Genomic DNA, 14,971 nt, shown 5'->3' on the forward strand with positions numbered 1-14,971 from the left:
TTTCCATCAACGTTAGTAGACAGTTGACTATAATACTACCCGTTCAAAAACATCGAACATCTTGAATATGTATCTTTCCATCAACGTTGTAGGCAGTTGCAGCCAGACCTGATAACAGCGCTTACACTCACATTCCGCGACGACACGTAACGGTGACAGAAAGCTCTATGTTTATTTACGATCTTTTCTAGACATTTTAAATTGATAAATTATTCATTAATTTTTGAGAGAACATAACAAAAGGTCAATGTAAGTTACTGAGCTTGAGGTCTACTGTTCACAGAACTACTAGTACAGTACCAATAGTATAATAAAATGTGTACTCTCTTATAATTATCCATTAGGTTTCGTTAGCCGCTAACGAGACAAGTTTCTCTCAATTAGTTGTAGTTGAACGCTTCACATAACCATACTTGGAATACTTGGGCGTGTCTAGTCGCTCGGCCAATGACAGTAGAGCTCAACCTTCATTGGTCGTCATCTATTGGCCAATCGTAGAGTCTCACTCACACTATATTATATTCTGCTGTGATTTTATATTCTGCTGTGTGTATTTTAAAGCAATGTATAAGCTTTCAGTTTACTAGAGATTGATAATAATGTCACACCAACCAAAACTTGTTTCTGAAATTGATTTAATAAATTAGTGGTTTTGACAATATCAAGTCGTTCTCATTTAATACTAGCAGGTAATAAATAATAATAATATCGAGTGACCTGGCTGGCTCAGGTCTGGTGTCAGAGTTTTCAGGTCGTAACTGATCAATTTCAGGATTTCAGGGCCACTGACATGACCCCAAACGACTGCTTTTTAGGCAGCCGGGACCGACGGCTTAACGTGTCCATCCGAAACACGGGAGTGTTACTAGCAGGTAACCCGTGCTCTGCAAGGGTCTAATTTAAAACTTGACAAACTGAGAACTTGAGCTTCTGAAATCTAGAAGAATTTAAAATAGGCCTATAACCAGCACCGGTAAATTAGGAATCAAACTAAAAGTTTTCAAGTTAATCAGTTGAGTAGTTGAGACGTGAAGATGTATCATTTCTGAATTTCCTATCCCGTACGTGAATAAGCCAATTACATCCTTTATCATACGTGAATGAGCAAACTCTTACCTTTATAATAATAGATTAATTTTGAATTTTTAGTTTACTTGCTTGACAAATTGAGATCTTGACCTACTGAAACGTTGAATAATTTCAAGTAGGCCTATAACCATCCTCGTTAAGTTAAGAATCTATACAACATATCAAGTTAGTCAGTCCAGTAGTTGAGAAGTGATGATGCGTCATTCGTGAATTTCCTATCCCGTACGTGTATGAGCAAATTCTTTCCTTTATCATAAAATAAATTAATTTTGATTTGAGATAACTTGCTTGACCTACTAAAATCTTGAAGAATTTAGAATAGGCCTGTAACCACCATCGGTAAATTAAGAATCTAAGTTAATCAGATTTCAAATTAATCAGTCCAGTAGTTGAGACGTGATGATGCGTCATTCGTGAATTTCCTATCCTGTACGTGAATAAGCCAATCAATTCATTTAATAGATCAATTTTGATTTGAATTATCTTACATCACTCTTGATAGCCAGTCAGTCTTTAATGGATATAATAGAGGTTTTTGCAATTGATTTTGTGAAGTAAACAACTACAAGACTCAACCTATTTCGGACCATGTGTGAAGGTGCGTACAGATTTACGCGCCGCGAACATGAGCAATTCACTTTTAATCAGCTGATGCCAAGCTTTTCATATCTGTATCTTACCGTTCCTGTAAAAATACAGATATAATTCACTTTTAATCAGCTGATGCCAAGCTTTTCATATTTGTATCTTACTGTTTCTGTAAAAATACAGATATAATCAGCTGATTAAAAGTGAATTGCTCATGTTCGCGGCGCGTAAATATGTACGCACCTTTACACATGATCCGAAATAGGTTGAGTCTTGTAGTTGTTCACTTCACAAAATCAATTTTAAAAAGCTCTATTATATCCATTAAAGACTGACTGGTTATTAAGAGTAACTGATCTCAATTTGGGAGAGGAATAGCACAAGGTTACCTTATTTTTCCCATCCTAGCATTTTGATGATGTACTTATTGCATTAATCAATGGAGAATAAAGAATTTTCCTGGAAAAATTATGAAAAACTCTGATGCATTTTCAATTAAAAGCGTTTGTTTGTAAAACACCTCTCCCTCATTTTTATTGGATACCATTGAACCATATTGAAATATAATTAAAAATTGTTGTCAGGTATTTCAATGGGCAATTACTAGGCTTTTTGGATCTTTTATTGGATATTTTCAAGGGAGACGGCGCTCAGAGACGTATAGAGTTTTCCCTGTTGCATAATTATTCAAAAAATAAAAGCCAATTTAGATGGCACTTGCTTCCGGGTTGATAGCGATGAAACGCAGATTGAAGCATCATTCAATTGATGGCTGGATTATGGGGCAAGAACTGCGCCCGCCTAATTGCATGCCATTATGTGCGTTCAGTTTTTATGAACATTGCCAATTCACTAGAGTGTAATTACCTTCAACAAACGCATTCCATGACCGTCCCGTTCGAATTTGTGTGGCAGGAGAAATTCTCATTACATTTTGAATATAGAGGCCGTAATTAGATAACTGCACACGTGGAATAATGTAGCTTGGAGTACTCATGAAGTCTATTACAATGATAATATTTTTGTAAATCACTCCAGGATAATTTTGTTGAAACCCATTTGAAGTGTCTGGTTTAATTGATATTGAATTTGAATAGACTTAGAACGTTGTCAAAAATCCACTTTAATTAAATAAAAATTAATATTTCACAGGAGCATGCGTTACTACAGTGTAACTCACAGCTGATGATGTGTGAACACACACGAAAGCATGCTCCAGTAAAATATTAATTTTTTTTAATTAAAGTGGATTTTTGACAACGTTCTAAGTCTATTCAATTATGGAAAAGTTCCACAACATCAACATTCACACTACACATTTAATTAAAGATATTGAATTTGTTGCAATGTAAGCCGATATCTTATCAGATTCTATTGGATAGGTTTTTACAATTAGAGTAGAATAGAATAGAATGCCTTTCTCATTCATGTTGACGTGGCGAAGTTTGGACAATAATGTCCACTCTACCACTAAACCACGTCGTTAGCAAACAATACAATACAAAATATGATGAGATAACAAAAAAATTGAAGCAAGAGATGACAATAAAATGTAATAAATATGAGAGATCAATATTGAATAATAAAAGTTTTTTAAAAAAACAAGTGTTTTTCAAAAAACTCAATCATTAATAATTAATGTGAGATACTGCTTATTCATTCATCAACATTAATTGATTACACATTTTTCATTAGAAACGAATTAAGTTTTCTAAGTCAACAATTCATGTAATCTTCTCAGCAATTTCAACGATTCCAAAACGTGGAGAAAGGAAATATCTTTAATGAATAAGGCTCATAGTTATCAAACACTTACATACTCTTCGTGTACGGTCTAATTGACCGAGCGAAGTGAGGTCTAAGATTCAAGTCGACGGTTTGGCATTACTCTTAATGTTTAAATGTTTATATGTTGCGCATTTACGGCGAAACGCGGTAATACATTTTCATGAAATTTGACAGGTATGTTCCTTTTTTAATTGCGCGTCGACGTATATACAAGGTTTTTGGAAATTTTGCATTTCAAGGATTATATAAAAGGAAAAAGGAGCCTCCTTCATAGATTAGAGTAAGAATCAGACTATAGAATTATTCATCATAAATCAGCTGACAAGTGATTACACAGATGTGTGGAGAAGCCAGTCTATTGCTGTATTTCCATAAGGTCTTATGGATGAGATTACTGCGTGAGGTCTACTGTTCACAGAACTACTATTAGACTAGAGTTAAAATCAGACTATAGAATTATTCATCATAAATCAGCTGGCAAGTGATTACACAGATGTGTGGAGAAGCCAGTCTATTGCTGTATCTCCATAAGGTAGATACATTAGGTCTATAGTCAGAATCAGGTACTTGTGGATGAGAATACTGCGTGAGGTCTACTGTTCACAGAGCTATCAGTATTAGAAAGTTCATAATATAACAAAGTTTATAACACAGAAATGCAGCTCATATAAATTGCGTACAGTAGTTCATAATCTTCCAGTAGATTTCAGATGACTCTGTCTAACATAGAATTCCGGATTGGTAGATTACTTTTCTGTTTCACCTATATTATTCACGGCATAACTCCAATTACGGCAATGACTATTTCATGAACAATGTTTATTTCACTACGTCTATTTCGCTTCGAACTATTTCACTACGTCTACTGGTTATTAATACGAATACTATCAAACAGAATTTTCTTATTTGTGGAATTCAGTTATTTCCGTTGACAGCTTTGTCAAGTCCAAGTGCAAACATCCTCAGATGTTGTGAGATTCATGCTATAAAGTCAGCATTTGTTTGATATACGTGTCTGTCTTCTGACAAAGCAGATAGCTCTGTCCTTTTTTAACACCGCAGCGTTGCCAAATTGTTCCAAGGCTATGAACAAATACTGAATAATTAATCAACAGTATATCTAACACAGTCTTAATAATTATGAAAATTGGTTGTTGAATCATGATATATCAAAGATTTTCTTGGTGTACATTTGAGATGAAATTGTTCTTCATCAACAAGAATCGACAAATAATAATATTCCTATGGCATTTATTGGTGGGTGTCCCTATCAAAAGTTCCACCTCGCCTGAATATATGATTTGAGCTGTCAATCTTTAAGGTGCGTACAGATATACGCGCCGCGAACATGAGCAATTCACTTATAATCAGCTGATGCCAAGCTTTTTGTATCTATAATCTTATACCGTTTCTGTAAAAATACAGGTATAGTCAGCTAATTAAAAGTGAATTGCTCATGTTCGCGGCGCGTATATCTGTACGCACCTTAAAGATTGACAGCTCAAATTTACGATTGCCATACTTCAGCCGGGTCTGACAGTTCAACGTGCAGGATGACTTGATCACACCTCTCTACCATGGAAGACGTTGGAAATAGAAAACTCTATCGTCTTCCATTTCCATCATTTTCTCTGACTTTTCTCATGGAAATTTATTATTGAACTATGATACATCAAAGATATATTATCTCGGTGTAGGCTGTATTTGAGGATTTTAAAATTGATAATTATAAAAATCTGGTGTGGCGCACTCACACAACTTCCCTTATGAAAATTTATCACCTGACGCTAGTGTTCCCGCGCATCTCAAGTCTACTATTCAAAGATTTGAGCCAGCTGGTGACAGGGCAAAAACGCTGGAAACACACGAGGTCTGCTATCTCTTCATAGTGAATCATTTTATAGAATCAACAGTTGCCAACAGTTTGCAATTGGATAATCACATTTTCTCGAATTTCGAGCTTATTTTTAATTTTAGGTGAAAATGTTACTGAACATTAATTGTAGAGATTCTCATGCTTAATCTTTTCCACTCGAAATTTTTTGTTTGAATTGTATCTGAAGCCTGATAATCGAGAATCTAAAATCAAACTTTGCATAGATGGGGTGGAGCTCCTGAAATTTTCACAGATATGGGACTCGTGGCAGTTGATAGAGCTTATCAATGATCATTCCAGGTATGAATTTGATCAAAATCGTTCGAGCCGTTTTCGAGAAAATCGCGAAAAACTTATATTGTAAGGACCTTACGTTCCAAATTCAAATTACATTCCGTAAATTGGGAGATGAGATATCGTGTACACAGACGCACATACACTCATACACACACACACACACATACACACACACCACACACACACACACCACACACACACACACACACACACACACACACACACCACACACACACACACACACACACAACACACACACACACATACACATACAGACCAATACCCAAAAACCACTTTTTTGGACTCAGGGGACCTTGAAACATATAGAAATTTGGGTACCTTAATTTTTTTCGGAAAGCAATACTTTCCTTACCTATGGTAATAGGGCAAAGAAAGTAAAAAAGAATCTACAATTTGAATCAATGTTATATCAGATGATATACCGTGAAGAATTAAACCACAGCTATCTATCATAAAAGGCGTTGAAAAAATCAAACAAGTCGTTAAAAAAAAATTATGCCGTCTTTTATTCTCACCATACCCACTGACTCTACAACGTGAATCTCAGGTTGGGTTTTTGTGCCTCGTACATCGAGTTATGAAAAAAGCGGGTACCTTGAAGATTATGGTTTTGGGAAGGAGGTTTTTATGAGTTTGATAGTGAGGGGGTTCTTGGGGGTTCTGAGTAATAGGGGGGTGTCAGGATGGAACGGTCGTCGGCGGAAGAATCGCGAAGTAAATAAAGGAGGTGCCTCGCCGGACTACTATCCATCATTCCAGGCCGACACCCCTAGATTGATCACCTTCCTCACTCACTCTCTCTCTCTCTCGGCTGACCACTCATCATCCTTCTCCGTCCTGTTCTTACATTATATTCCTTACAAGTCCTTTATGTGCTGAGGACAGGGCACACTTCAAGATGAAGGATCGAGTGCACCCGAGTATAGCAGCTCTGCGACTATGGAGATGATGAGACGAGGAGGAAATGAACAGGGAATGAGGGATTGATAGTGAGACGCGTAAGAGAGAGATTGATAGAAGCAGTAGCTTAGGTGAGAGAGGAAGAAGGAGATATGTTGGTATGTGAGAGGGAATATAATGAGAGGTCTTGTGTATGAGATGACCAACAGAGAAAGAGTGAGGAAGAGTTTGTGAGGAGAGTGAAAAGGGAGAAAGTAAGCTTGAGGAAGAGGAATGATAGTAAAGGGATAAGGAAGGAAAGAACATAAGGTAATACAGATTTTTCAAAGTTAATTTTAGTGAGTGTTATTTTGTTATTCAATTTGGTTTGTAAACAATCTAAATTCGAACTTTTCTGTTATCAAATGTTTGGACTGAAAATTGGACCTGAATTCATGTGTATGGAACATAACCTACTTTTTTGACTATTTATAGTGTATAAATTGAAATTCGGGGAAGAAGCAGTTTTAGGATGTGCCTTTTAGCCCTTCCCCAAACATTTTTAAGAATTGTGTTCTGTTTATCAATAGATAAATAGATATAACTATGCTTTTATGCTCCTATGCTTTTGTACTCCGGAACGAAGCTCGGTGTCCCGAAATCAAATTATTAATATATCCAAGTTCACAGATGGAAATTACTGAAATATTATGTTTTTATGAATTAATTAGTTAAGTTCAGTCTAGTTTCTAGTTTCATCGTGTTTCAAAATCAATGAATAATCATCCTTCAATCATTGTTTGGTAGAAAAATGCTGAATGAATGTTCACTATTTTAAAGATTTACCAATATTTTTTTCTTTTCATGTTTACTCTTCTTCGACTTCAAATTAAATCAAATCAAATCACTTATTTGCCATACAATAAATACATATTCAAAACATAATAAAAGAAAATACTTAATTTTATAATCAAAAGTATAATATAAAAATTAAGCATAAATAATACCAAAATCATAATTAGATACTTCTCAATGGTAATCCGGCATCACCAGCAAAAGGAATCAAGCCTTGCCCGCTGGTGAGAGTTGCAATCAGCCAGTTACATTGGTTGTTTCCTAGTTTTATACAATTATAGAGAAAAAAAATCCACGCTTAAAAATATGTTTTTAAAAAATTAGATAATGCTTTCAATTGGAAAGAAATTGTTTTCTTTTATCCAATTTTTTAGTATTTTGTAATTAATTTTTGCTTCCAGATCAAAAGGCAAATCATTTATGAATCTTGTACTTATATAAATGAGCTGTCTTCTAACTACTGTTGGTTTTGTTTTATAAATTTTATATTTATAGGTTGTATTTGGTCTAAAATCATATTGAAGTATATCATTTAATAAAAAATTGTTTTTATACTTTATAATATATTTTGCTAAATTTTTCAAGTACAATTGCCTTACAGTCGTCACATTAAATTCTTCAAATAGCAGATTAGTTGGATGCAATCGAGGTTTATTCAATATTGTTTTAATAATACACTTTTGAGTGATAAGTTATTTAAATGACTATCGAAAGCCCCATCCCAGATTGTTATCCCATATTCTAATATGGATTGCACCAAAGCAGAATATACTGTTTTTAAATCCTGAAGTTTGAGTACTTGGACCGACTCTTCCCTCTCTTTCCACCTCTTTGGCTTTCTCCTCTTCCTTTCGTTTTCTTCTCCTTTGTTGTTCGTTCCCGTTTCGATTCCATTGGTATTCCCTCTTTGTCAGTCAAAAAAAATTTCGCTGTTCCCTGACTAGAATGCCGTTTTGCAATCCCGATAATCTAGGATTAAATTCAAGATAAAATCAAGCAAGAAATGATCAATGTATTTTTAATGTATCGATCCAACTCAATTCAGCTCAGTTGAGTATAGTGGGAAAAATTACTTGTCCAAACTGAACCTTATCACATAAACGATGTCATCAATATAGGATAACGATGTTATCAATCAACATGGGGTGTAATACTTTGTGTCATCACATCCAATTGAAATACTCTCGTTAACTACATTGTCGATCGCCAACATGAGCTGTGGCTTTTCTATTTCCACGCAGCCTGCAGGGGGAAACTGTTTGTTTTTCCATCCTATTAATCAAACGCGAAATCCCCCTAGGAAAAGAGCGGGAACGAATGAAAAGTTAATGAGATTTTTTATGGCGGGAAAGGAGTGCGCGTAAATTCCGTTGTCAGTCGTTCATTAGTAGAACAGAGCAGATTGATTGTCGACTACACAGATATCGACAGTTGATGTCAGCGTCGATTCTCGATAGTTTCTCTACACATCAATGAAGTTGAATGAACTGATAGTTTTTTAAGTGTTTTGGAGAGGGTACTAGTAACGTACTATCGTACTATTGGTTCTATCTAGTAAGGTTTGTATCCAAGTGATACGTGAACGTTTGTATTTGAGTATTCAGTAACTAATGAGGCAGCACGGAACATGGGATAATCTCGATTAACTAGGTCACATGAGACATAATTTCTTTTAGATAGCGAAAACTCCTCGTAAAACTGTCAATGATTTTGCTCAGTATTATCACAGAGGAAAAATATCATTAGCTATCTATCCCATGCTATCTATATGCTTTGCTTATGCTATCTCTTTTCTATGGTATTATGCTATTGATAGGATAATCAATCATGTAACTTCCTTGAACACAGCCTAGCAAGTCTGAATACTGGTTGAAATTGAGATGAGAATCAATCTAAAAGTAACATTTTTGTCTGTTATTTTATAAAATTATGCCTGAAATTGATCATACCAACAATTCTGATAACAATTGAAGGTATTTCTGTTCTCTGCTGTTTTCAAACATATTCTGATTATCAAAGGGATCAATTCTTCACATTAATACAGACTTTATTCTCTATTTCAAAGATAACCTAATAATTCAAATTCCTGTTTTCAATTCGATGAATATATAATTTATCAACATTAAAACATAAATAAAACCAGATATGAATAAAACCAGAGCGAATGCTCATGAGCAAGAGCATGGAGCATAAGGTTTTGCTCATGAGCAAAAGGTAGAAGCAAAAGCATTTGCTCATTTTTATATGGATAAGCTTTACCTTATACTCTTACCTTATGCTCCTGAACTCTGGAGCAAATGCTCACGTATTTTAGAGATTTTTTATCAGCTGATTCGGTTTTGTAGCCTTAGTTTGTTTTTATAGCTCACGGAAGCGCTAAATATGCAAGTAGGGTGCACCGCTTGTATTTGCGTCGTCTGCTCTGTTTTCTATTTATGAATAGAGTTTTAAGTTAGTTGAGTTTAGAATTTTGAAATAATAGCATGAAAAAATGTCATCTCTATAATTATAATCTTCAGCATACTCTTATAATATCAATAGCCTTCTTATAATCGTCCACACTCTCATCTTCTTAAATGCATATCTCCTATTTTGTGATGGCTATCTTTATAACATGTATTTTTTGTATTTATTCTTTTGTAGGGATAATGGTGATATATATCATGGTTGAATCTAATAAGAGTTTTTTATAGTACTCAACTATTGGTTGTGATTGTATCTGGTATACTTTCCTCTTCCTCATACGGATTAGTTGAGCCATTTTACTATGAGCAAAAGGTGATAAGCTGCTCTAGACTAGACTCACCTTTTTTGAAGCATTTGGTTCAAAAGTTGAGCAAATGCTCTAGTTTATTTATACAATTTTGAGCAAAAGCTTTCACTTTTGAGCAAATACTGGAACTATTTTTTTGATGAGCATGAGCAAAAGGCTTTGCTCACGTTTATTCATAAAAAATGAAGCAAATGCTCCATATTTTAGAAGTATAAGCAAATGCTCAACTTTATTCATATGGCCCTTGTCCCTTGATAACAGAATGATTAATCATTAGAAGCATCTAATGGTGCTTGATGATAAATGATTATTAACAGCATCCGATCTCTATGTTGTATAAATAAATATATTGAGATAACACTATAGAATTGAAAATAATAGAAAGTCGGTTGATACAAAACAATCTCGAAACAATAGAAAAGGCATCTCTAATAGCTCGGTAATTCCATATGAGGATTCCAAGTACGGCGTTTTATCGACTAAAAAATTGAATGCAAAAGCGTTGAACGCTTTTTGTCTGCGATTATTTTGCTTCAATTTCGCTACAGGATAATTTCGTTGGTGCATGAAGTGAATTCAGGTTTTATAAGGGAGTTTTAAGCCATTCAAACCACACGGCGAGCGACTCTGTTGCCTTTTGTCGCCACAAGTAATGAAGGAGTGTGAAAAGTTGGGTTACAGAGAGAGGGGAAATCTCTTTATCCCCGAAACAGTCACCATATCTTGCCGCTTTTCCATCTCTGTCTCCTGTATCTATATACGTATCCTGTATGTACTGTATATATATCGTTGTATCTGTATATCAGTCTCTGTATTTGTATCGCTTGTTTCAGCCATTTTGTGTCTCCAGTACAACTCCAACGAAGTATAAATTTCAGGCAAAATCTCTGGCGCACTTTTTAATAAGGTTTAATAAAACAAAAGACGGCTTAAAAGACAAAAAGCTCGTATGATTAAATGCGATTTCCTTGAAACGAGGGATTTGATACGCTTAGAAAAACAAATGATACACGTTGAAAGCCTGACCAGTAACATGTGTATTATGTATTATGTGATATGCTTGATACGAGGGTGTGATACGATTAGAAAAAGAAATGATACACGTTGCAAGCATGGTCAGTAACATGTATGTTATGTGATTTGGTTGATACGAGAGTGTGATACGCTTTGAAAAACAAATGATACACGTTGAAAGCCTGGCCTGTAACATGTAGGCTATATTATGTATCACTTTTTGTTGAGAAATTGATATTGTGGTAATTATTCATATTGAATGAAAAAGACTAAGAAGTTATTAATAAATCAGTGGTTTTTTTGACAACTTCTTAGTCTTTTTCATTCAATATATCATATATTACTAGCCGTCAGGCTCGCTTCGCTCGCCATATCCGTCTAGCCAGGATCCCCCGACTGGATCGTCCAAAAAAATGAGATCAGCGGGCTCGCTTCTCTCGTCTGCATTTTTATTTGAGCATGCTTCATTCAATCAGAAAGTCAAAGTACTGAGAAAACGCAGAAAAGCTTAGAAAAACGTTGGAAAAACGCTGATTTTGGGCATATCTTTGATGAAATATAAAAGTCACCTCATCACAAAATTGTTAGACCCCAGCTAAACCTCTGTACAAAATTTGAAAATTTTCTGTCTATTACTTGAAATAACTGAGAAAACGCAAAAAACGCTAATTTAGGGCGTATCTTTGACGTTATTGCGAATTCCTTCTAACACAACATTATTACACCCTAGCTTAGCTTCTGTACTAAATTTAAACAATTTCTTCCCATTTGTTCTCGTTAAATCTGAGAAAAAGCAAAAAAAAAACACGCTAATTTTGGGCGTATTTTTGACGTTATTGCAAATTCCTTCTCACACAACCTTATTACACCCTAGCTAAGCTTCTGTACTAAATTTGAACAATTTATTTTCATTTGTTCTCGATAAATCTGAGAAAAAGCAAAAAAACCGCTAATTTTGAGCGTATCTTTGAACATTATTTAAAATTCCTTCTAACACAACATTATTACACCCTAGCTGAGCTTCTGTACTGGATTTGAACATTTTCTTTCCATTTGTTCTCGATAAATCTGAGAAAAAGCAAAAAAAAAACCGCTTATTTTGAGCGTATCTTTGACGTTATTGCAAATTCCTTCTAACACAACATTATTACACCCTATCTGAGTTCCTGTACTAAATTTGAACAATTTCTTTTCATTATTGTTCTCGATAAAGCCGAGAAAACTTTAAAAAACGCTGGGAAAACGCAGATTTTGGGCGTATCTTTGGAAATTTTCTCAAATCCTTTCTTAGTGCGCCTCTAAAGGGCCAACTGAACATACCTACCAAATTTGAACGTTTTTGGTGCGGTAGATTTTTAGTTCTGCGAGTGAGTTAGTCAATCAGCAGTGAGTGAGTGTCATTTCGCTTCTATATATATCGATGTGATTTGCTTGATACGAGGGTGTGATACGCTTTGAAAAAGAAATGATACACGTTGAAAGCGTGGTCAGTAACATGTATGTTATGTGATTTGGTTGATACGAGAGTGTGATACGCTTAGAAAAACAAATGATTTTTTAGAAAAACACGTTGCAAAGCTGGTATGTAACATGTATAGGCCTATGTATATGTAAAGTGATGCTCTTGGAATCCCGCTTACACTCTGATGCTTCTCCAAGAGTTAAGTTGATCATCAGTCAGTCCGGAGCTTAGAGCTCGAATCGAAAAACTTCAAGTTTTAAACCGATTAGGTTGTTTGTAATAATAAGCTGGGAATTACTCTCGAAACTTAGTGTTATCGCACTTCTCACTCACCCCTCTCTGTTCCTCTTCCTGATGTTTCTATTGACATCTCTCTCTCACATCCAATTCTATGGGCTGGTAGACTTGATGTCTCTCTGTCGATATTCATCTATTCTGCAAGTATCTCCTTATTTTATTTATTTGAATCTTAAATCTTTTTTCTCTTACACACTCTATAGAGATTATATTATAACTAATATTATAGAAATTGGTTAAATAATAAGCTTCACTGACATTTATTGTAAATTGTAATAATTGAATATAAATATAGTAACTTACTTGAATAAAGAACTGTGATCTATTCTTCTCTCCCTCTCTCTCTCTCACCCTCACTGTCCTTCTCACTCTCTCTCCCACACCATCTCTCTCTTTCTCTCTCACTTTCGTGTGTTGGGGAATATGTGTCCCGTTCGTATGGTGATCGGAAGGATATTATTTTTTATGCTTCTTAGAGAATCGACAAAAATTTGTTGAAACACCGCCGACTTATGAAGTTACATTATAATTTTATATTAACGTTATTCTAATTGAATTTAATATTCATTCTCATTTATTAATTGTTATACTTTGTAAAATTCGTTGAATAATTTGCATCACCGTCCCTTAATGTAAATTATTGTATAAGCATAGAGAAACAATAGCATTAAGTAGATATCCCATGGTATAGGGCGTTTATATCGCAACTTTTACTGTTATTCCAAGCCGATAGTTCATGTAATTCTTTCCCGTGAAGCTGTATGACACTGGTAGTCTCTTATATTGTGCCGTTCATACATTCTCACCCCAACAAAACAGTAAAAATCGACAATAATCAACAGTAATCGGCTTGAGATAACAGTAAAAGTTGCGACATAGACGCCCTATACCATGGGATATCTACTTACGCTATTCTTTCTCTATGGTATAAGCCAGTAAATATTTTAACATACATAAATAAAGTGATCTAATCTAATCTCTCTCTTCCTCTTACCATTTGTCTCTTACACTCTATAGAGATTATAATATAACTAATTTTATAGAGATTGGTTGAATAATAAGCTTCACCGACATATATTGTAAATTTTTGTGATAATTGAATATAAATATAGTAACTTACTTGAATAAATAACTGTAATCTATTCTTTTCTCTCTCTGTCACACCCTCACCATCACTTTCACTCTCTTTCTCCCACACTAACTCTCTCTCTCTCTCTCTCACTCTCTCTCTTTCTCTCTCTCTCTCTCTTTCTCTCTCTCTTTGGTGGAGAGTTACTGGGAAGGATATTTTTAATATTCTTTCCAAAGAATGGACATTGATATGTCCAAAGCTCCGCCAATTTATGTAGATGTATTACAATATTATCATGTATTCCAAATCGATTTTTTTATATCATTGTACAGTTGAATAATTATTCTCTTAGTTTATGTTATGTAATTTAATCTAAAACTTTGCTGTATTGTAAGCTATTGTATATAAGTGTATGAGCCAGTATATATTGTAATCTACATAAATAAAGTACTCAATCAATCCCTCTAACCATTTATCTCACACACACTAATATTATTGAGATTGGTTGAATAATAAGCTTCAGTAACATCTATTGTAAATTGTGATAATTGAATATATAGTTACTTAGTTGAAAAAAGAACTGTAATCTTCTCTTTTCTCTCTCTCACACCCTTACTGTCTCCTTCACTCTTCCTCCCACATAACTCACTCGCCCTCTCTCTCTCGCTCTTTCTCTCTCACTTTCTCTAGTTCTCCTAATCCCATCCCGTCTCCTTTCCCATCTTCTCCTTTCCTCCTCCACGTGTACAAAATCAGTGTAAGCCGAATCTATATTGGATACAGCATTGTATTGCAAGATGTTTGGAGGGCTGTTAAGGGTGAGGGCGAGGGTGCTAGCAAATAAGGGATGATAGGGCTTCCAGGATTATGCTGAGAGTAGGAGAAAGCAGCTGAGGGGATCCGCAACTTTCGATCCAATTAAGGGCCAAATATAACTCAGTTGATCCGGCAACATGTATC

At 34.9% G+C, this 14,971-nt stretch overlaps 1 protein-coding gene across 1 annotated transcript in view; it reads left to right on the forward strand.

The window, feature by feature from the left end:
• LOC111059395 (Krueppel-like factor 6) overlaps window positions 1–14,971 on the forward strand; it is a 511,994-nt gene that overhangs the window by 257,355 nt on the left and 239,668 nt on the right. The window lies entirely within an intron of this gene.

This window comes from Nilaparvata lugens, chromosome 6, assembly GCF_014356525.2.
Source record: "Nilaparvata lugens isolate BPH chromosome 6, ASM1435652v1, whole genome shotgun sequence".
Taxonomy (NCBI): Eukaryota; Metazoa; Arthropoda; class Insecta; order Hemiptera; family Delphacidae; genus Nilaparvata; species Nilaparvata lugens.